Below are 8,213 nucleotides of genomic sequence, written 5' to 3'. Positions count from 1 at the left end.
CCAAAACATGGTATCGGTTAAACCATAGGAAATTGTCAATGTTTAGCATATTTGTAGTTTCGTACGATTTTTTTTGATACTATAACATGAATAGAGCATAAAATGCAGAGTTATAATACTTGAGGTTATTGCTAACAGACTTGTTATTGCAAACTAGAACTTGATATACCCTATTCATTATTGTCTTTGCCCACAAGGAGATTTTAGTCTGGAACAGGGTGACTCAGAGTACCTATTAAACACAACAAAAAGGAAAAAAAAAAAAACGATCACTTTCCTGAGTTGGTTGCAACTTTGAAAATAATCTCCCTTATCTATTTTGTAAGGTGGATCCCAGGAAATGGTTATAAGTCTGAGAAGACAAGAAATTTTTTCTAACAGCCATTCTGGCTTTCTACAGCTCCCTGAACATACCTGTCATGTGCCTTTATAGCTTCCCCCATGAATCTGCCTGGTTAATACCTCATCTTCTAGTCTGCTCATATCTCGCCTTCTCAAGGAAGGCTACCCTGACCACTCTGTTTTATATGTTCAGCAAACTGCCCTCACAACCCATTTTCCTGATGCTTTCTACCATTTCTTTCTTTCTTTCTCTTTCGATAGCACCTATCACTTTCTTACACATATAATTTAATTTTCTTATCTGTTGTATTTATTATTTATTGCTTGTCTGCCTTGCTAGAATATAAGCTTCTCAAGGGCAGGGATCTTTGTCAAGTTTGTTCATTGATTAGCCTAAGCTCCTGGAACAGTGCCTGGGATATAGGAACTCAATAAACATTGGTTGAATAAATAGATTTAATAAGAAGATCTTGAATAGGCAAGATATGTTGCTGAATGGCTAGGAAAAGGTAGGTTGCTTCCAGATTCAAAGGGAGAGCAAGAGAAGAAGGTATTTAGTATCAAAATAATTTTTAAAAAGATTATTGGATTAATTAAGATTATTACCAAGATTTGATTCTAAATTTCTTATTTTCATTTAAAAAAATTGCTTAAATGCTTTAAGAGGCCAAAGTTGGAATCTGAAGTGATACTTGGTGAAATCTCTGCAGAATAAGCTTATTTTCTGAGATGAGATCCACACAAATCTGGAAGAAACTCATGAAACTACTGCCAAGGCCAGTTGATCTGAGCCACTGTGGTCAATCCATTTCCGTTTTTTTTTTTTTCTTTCTTTCTTTCCAATATCCCAGAGTAACAGGATTTACCATGCCATGATTCCTTTTCCCCCCTCCCCCCGCACCCTTAAATTGCTTATGTGGCCATAACTTATAAAATATTCTTGGACCTAACTAATGCATAAGGATTGTAATAGAGGCAGGCCAAATTTAAAGATCAGGGCAACCACAAACCATGATGGAGGATGCTATTAATGTGACTAACTCGTCCTGGCAGGAAATATAGGAGTCAAACCTACAAATCACAGGACAAAGATCAACTTGACACAATCCACAAATCTGAGTCACTAAGATTGTGCCTAAACCCAAGTGAAGCAGTAGCAATTGCCTGGTTAGCTCAAAATGAGTGCTTTCTATATTCCTTAGGAGACTATCATAAACAAATCTCATAAGTATCACATTAAATAGACAAGATACTGTTGTAATCATTAAGCAAATTTCTTAATTTCAAGAAATAGGAGAACATTTTTAGATCTTTGTTCATCTCTTAGAGATATAGAACATTATTCCTTAATTGATTAGCCTTAAGAGAGAGACTAGATGGCCTCTCCAGATTTCTTCTAGACCTATGAGTCTTTAACTTACACATTAACAAACATAGTATCATAGGAGAATGGAAATAGTATAGTTCTAAGTGCCAATCCTGCTTTACTAGTCATCAATCAACCATCTCGATACTGTGGATTTGGGAGTCAAAACTGCATGAATTCTCTGTCACTGGAAGACTGAGGTTTGTTCCTGTCTGGAAGTTTGTTCAAGTGTGAGTCCACTGATTGAGGGAGTGATTGTGGTCTGCCAAGGGTGCTGTGTAAAAAGGAAGTTGTTTCTCCCAACAGCCTTGTTTGTGTTTTCAAAAACTGTTTCAGTTTATGTTCTGTTTCCATTCCCATGCCCAGCCCTCCCAAAGTAAACAGATGACAAGTAGTGGTGGTGGGATAGTGGTGATGCAGGGGTGGGGATGGAGGTGGAGGAAGGAAAGAGATGTCCCCAGGGCAAGAGGATTTTCAAAGGATTTACAAATGTAATTTGGAAATGAACTCAAGTGCCAAACCAGATGGGATTTATACCAACAAGATCAGCCCAATCTATAAGCATAAAAACAGACTCCTAGAAGTTCCATTTACTTATTTGAAAATGATCAAACACTGATGGGCACTCTTATACTAAACAGCTAAATTAGTGGCTAAAGATGAATCTTTGGCACATCAAAAGGTATACCCCTTTCTTCCATTCATCCCAGTCTTCCACTTCTATTTGTCCAGAAAACTAATTTATTTCTCAGAATTTCTAGAAGAATGGACCCTGAATTCTCTTAATTCCAACTATGGCACTAAAAACTCTGAAAGGTTAAAAAAAGAAAAAAAGTAGAAAGAGAAGGAAAAAGAAGCAAATGCACTGAGAAAATAAACTTCCAGAATTTTAACTAAATCTGGAAAATAAGTCAACATTTAGAATTTTCCTTCTTTCCAAGTCTACTCCCAAGACCTTAGGTGACCTCAGTTGGATTAGAAAGTTCTCTTTCTACAAACAAAATTAACTATAATCCTTGATTCAGTAATATTGGAACTCATAAAATCTTCCTTTTATATGCCTGTCTACCAAAATACATATAACTTAAAATAGTAGTGCTATGTGGTTCTTCTATTTAAAGGCAAGTAATTCTATTGTATTAAATTATAATTTATATAAAAAGCACTTGTCAAAATTTAGTTGATCACATATTCCTATGTTAGCAGAATAAAAGAAAAGATAATCACATCACCTGAGATGACATAGTTCTCTTGTCCAAAAGTAAAAAATAGCTACATCTATCTATCTATCTATCTATCTATCTATCTATAAAATAACAACATATATATATATATATGTATATAGTTTGTGTAGTGTTACAGTGAGTATGTGTTACTTTTATGATTCAGAAAGCATAAATTATTTCCATTTTTGGTGGGGGAGAACTTTATTTCATTAAATTCAGATTTTAAATACACCAATTTAGAAATTAAAGTTGTATCAATATAGTACTTATAGTTTTAGAAAATAAAGCTACTATATATATGTTTGCCCACTTCTAGGAATATTCACAAGAGATATTCTTCCAACAAAACTGCATATGCATACGGTTATACACTGGTGTATATTTGTAACTATAAAATATTGGAAAATCTAACTGCTCTTACATAGAAGATTGACTTAATAAACTACGGTAGCCCACAGGTTTGATAACCTCGATGAAACAGACCAAGTCTTTGAAAGACATAATCTATCACAAGAAGGAATAGATTATTTGAATAGACCTATATCTTTTTAAAAATTGACTCAATCATTAATGAACTTCTAAAGCATAAAAAAACCAGGCCTAGAGAGTTCACTGGTAAATTCTACTTAAAGAAGAAATTATACCAATTCTCTACAATCTTTTTCAGAAGATAGGAGTGGATGGCATACTTCCTAACTCATTTCATGAGGTTAACATCACCTTAATACCAAAACCAGAGAAAGACATTATAAGAAAAGAAAGCTAAAGACCAATATCTCACATGGACATAAATTCAAAAATCCTCAACAAAATATTAGCAAATTGAATTCAATAATGTATGAAAATAATTGTACTACATGACCAAGTGGGATTTATCTAGGTATGCAAGGCTAGTTAAACATTTGAAAAGCAATTAATGTAATCCATCACACCAAAAGGCTAAAAAAGGAAATGTTAATAGTCTTATCAATAGATAGATATAAATAGAAAAAAGACTAGAATAGAATAGACAAGAACATTTAACAAAATCCAGGACCAATTCATGATAAATAAGTCTCAGTAAACTAGGAATAGAGAACTTCCTAAACTTGATAAAGAATACCTACCAAAAAACTACCACTAACATCATACATAATGATAAGAGACTCAAAACTTTCCCACTAAGGTCAAGCACAAGGCAAGGATGTTCCCTCTTACCTCTCCTTTTCAACATCATGCTGGAGGTTCTAGCTGATGTAATTAGACAGGAAAAAGATACAAAAGGTATACAGATTGGGAAGGAAGAAATAAAACTGTCTTGTTTCTCAGATGATAAGATTGTCTATGTAGAACATCCAAAAAAATCAACAATAAAAACAACAAAAACTCTTGGAACTAATAAGTGACTTTAGTCAAGTTTTAAGATACAAGAAAAAATTATAAAAGTCAATCATTTTGCTTTATGCTTGCAATGAACAAGGGAAATTTGAAATTAAAAACACAATACATTAGCAGCTCCCCAAATGACATACTTAGGTATAAATCTAACAAAATACATATAAGATCTAAATGAAGAAAACTATAAAAGTGGGAAACGAAACAAATAACTAAATAAATGGAGATATATCCCATGTTCATGGATAGGAGGATTCACTATTGTCAGGATGTTAGTTCTTTACTTGATCTATAGATTCAATGCAATTTCAATCCACATTCCAGTAAATTATTTTATGGGTATCAACAAACTGGTTCCAAGTTTATAAAGAGGTAAAAGGCCCAGAATAGCTATCATGATATTGAAAGAGAAGAACAGAGTTGGAGGACTGATGCTACTTGACTTCAAGACTTACTATGAAGCTAGACTAATCAAGAGAGTAGTATTGGTGAAAAACAGACAAAAAGATCAATGGAATAAAATAGAGAGCACAGAAATAGACCCAAATAAATATAGTCAAGTGATCTTTGACAAAGGAGCAAAGGCAATACAATGGAGCAAAGATAGTCTTTTCAATAAACAGTCCTGAAGCAAGTGGAGAAAATCCACATGCAGAAAAATGAATCTAGACACAGATCTTACACCCTTAAAAAAAGTAACTCAAAATGGACATATATGTAAAGTGCAAAACTATAAAACTCTTAGAAGATAACTTAAGAGAAAATCTAGATGTTCTTAAATTTGGTGATGACTTTTTAGATATAACACCAAATGCATAATCCATAGAAGAAATAATAAGCTGGATTTCATTAAAATTAAGAACTTTTTCTCTGCAAAAAGACAATATTAGAAAACAAGCCACAGACTAGGAGAAAATATTTGCAAAATATACACTTGATAAAGGACTGTTATTCAAAGTATACAAAGAACTCTTAAAACTCAACAATAAGAAAACAATCTGATTAAAAAATGGGCTGTAGACCTTAACAGACACGAAACCAAAGAACATAACAAATAAACATATGAAGCTTCTCCATATCATATATCATCAGAAAAATGCAAATTAAGACAATAACGAGAGGTGCCTGGGTGGCTTAGTTGGTTAAGCATCTGACTCTTGATTTTGACTCAGGTCATGATCTCTCACAATCGTGAGATGGAGCTTCCTGTCAGGCTCCAAGCTGGGTGTGGACCTTGCTTAGTATTCTTTCTCTCCTTCTCCCTCTCTCCCTCTGCACTCCCCCACTGGCACACACATGTGCTTTCTCTGATATAGATATAGATATAGATATAGATATAGATACAGATATAGATATAGATATATAGATATACTTATGCACACATATATATATACACAATGTATATGCATATATACATATATATACATATATACAATACAGTGTCTGTGTGTGTGCGTATATATATATATATATATATATATATATAATGAGATACAACTACACACCAATTGGAATGGCCCAAATCCAGAACACTGACAACACCAAATGCTAGCAAGGATGCGAAGCAAAAGGAACTTTGATTTATTTTTGGTGGGAATGCAAAATGGTAGAGCTGTTTTGAAAGACAACTTGGCAATTTTGCACAAAACAAAATACACCCTTACCATATGCTCCAACAATTTTTCTCCTTGGTATTTACCCAAAGGAACTGAAAACTCACGCCCATACAAAAACCTATACATGAACATTTATAGTACCTTTATTCATGATTGCCAAAACTTAGAAGCAACCAAGATGTTTTCAGTAGGTGAATGAATAAATAAATGAGTATATCCAGACAATGGACTCATGGTTTTTTGTACACATAGTTATAAATACGAGTAGAGATACAAATAAAAAGATCCTAGACAAAAAGATGTAGACATCAATTGTACTTTCGTTGACTCAAGTGGAACAGGTTCAATGATACTCCAGAAGTAATGAGGGCACCAGTGCCCACTAAATAGAACCAGGGCTCCTTGGAGAAAGAGCTGATTCCAGAGTTAATATAGGGAAAGTATAAGATGAACCTAAACATTTTTTATACCACAAAGTAAGGAGGTGCTCTAAAAATGATAAGGATATGTCAAAGAACACAGAGTCCACTTAAAGGAGCTCCCACAGGCCAAATCTGGAGCGATTTGAGTACCAGAACAAATAATAATAGTGTATTTTATTTCATTAGGATAAAAAGAATCCGTGAGTCTATATAAATCATAAACAAATGAACACATAAGAAAGGAAAACTTTTCCTTACAGTGGAATGCTAATAAATGTAGAAGGACTAATGGAATTTTAAAAAATCACCCTTTTGCTAACTATCATAGTAAAAATTTAATCAGGGAAGAATTATTAATGGATACTAAAGACAGTGGATGATTTAATGAAAAACAGGAAGTTTATAGGGTCTCAGGTATACCCCCAAAATATCTTATAAGTTATGAAGGGGGAAATACTACCTTTACAGAAAGGAAGCCAGGTAAATACGGACTTCACCAACTGATCAAATTTGGCATCAGTAATAATGGCACAGTTGAACATTTTGTGCTTCCTGATATGAAGTGCTGAGAACACACTATCACTGATGTAGTATTGTTCTTATAAAAATGCAAAACATGGATCCAATTATGAGGAAATGCCAGAAAACCCAGTTTGAGGAACAGTCTACAAAATAAACGATCTGGACTCATCAAAAATGTCAACATTATTTGGTAAAGGCTGAGGAACAGTTGTACATTATAAGAGAACAAAGTGGAAAGAAAACTTGATGCAATGAGTGATTCCCTTCTGGATCCCAGAAGAGAAAATATTATAAAGGACATTACTGAAAATATGAGAAAATTTGAATTAGGCCTATAAATTAAATAACAGTATTGTACCAACATTAAACCTCCCACTGCGGTTGTATGAGTTAATGTCCTTGATCCTAGGAAATACACATTGAAGTTTTGGGCATAAATGGGTGTGATGACTACCATGTACTCTCAGAAAGTTCAGGGAAAAAAATAAAGATGTATATAAATTATATCATGAGAATATTAACAATTGGTAAAGTTGGATGAAGGTTATAGAAAAGTATAACCTTATTTATTTATTTTTTAAATGTTTATTTATTCTTGAGAGACAGAGTGCAAGTGGGAAAGGAGCAGAGAGAGAGGGATACACAGAATCCAAAGCACTTGTCAAGCTCTGAGCTGTCAGCACGGAGCGCGATGCTGGGCTTGAACTCAAAAACTGTGAGATCGTGACCTGAGCCAAAGTTGGACGCTTAACCAACTGAGCCACCCAGGTGCCCCAGCCTTATTTATTTTTGAGAGAGAAAGCACAAGTGGGGAAGGGACAAAGAGAGAGGGGGGAACAGTGGGATCGGAAGTGGGCTCTGAGCTGACAGCAGCAAGCCCCATGCAGGGCTCAAACCCATGAACTTTGAGATCCTGACTTGAGCGGAAGTTGGACCCTTAACCAAACTGAACCACCCAAGCACCCCTAAATTCAGGTGATCTTATCTAATTTCCACACTGTGGTGGGCAGAGGACATGAATTGGAGGAATTCTGACTATATTAATTTTTGCCATGTAGCTGGGAATAGTTTTCAGTTTGTGCCTTACATTTTTCACTGCACAATTTTTTAAACTAAATCCTACAAGTGGAGAAAATATGTTTAAAAAATCCAATGGCATTTAAACTATCATTTCAATTAGTTGTAGTTAATGATCATACTTCAATTGACCTCCTAATAGAAATAGTTTATTTATTTTTTTGAAGCTCATGTCACAGGATTTTTCATCACTAGCAAAGCCTTTGTCCCCTGAATGAACTGGTCTTTATATCAGAAAATAATCTGGAACATTGCTAGTCTAGTAATC

The sequence above is a fragment of the Panthera tigris genome, chromosome B2 (assembly GCF_018350195.1).
Source record: "Panthera tigris isolate Pti1 chromosome B2, P.tigris_Pti1_mat1.1, whole genome shotgun sequence".
NCBI lineage: Eukaryota > Metazoa > Chordata > Mammalia > Carnivora > Felidae > Panthera > Panthera tigris.
This window is presented reverse-complemented; position numbering follows the sequence as displayed.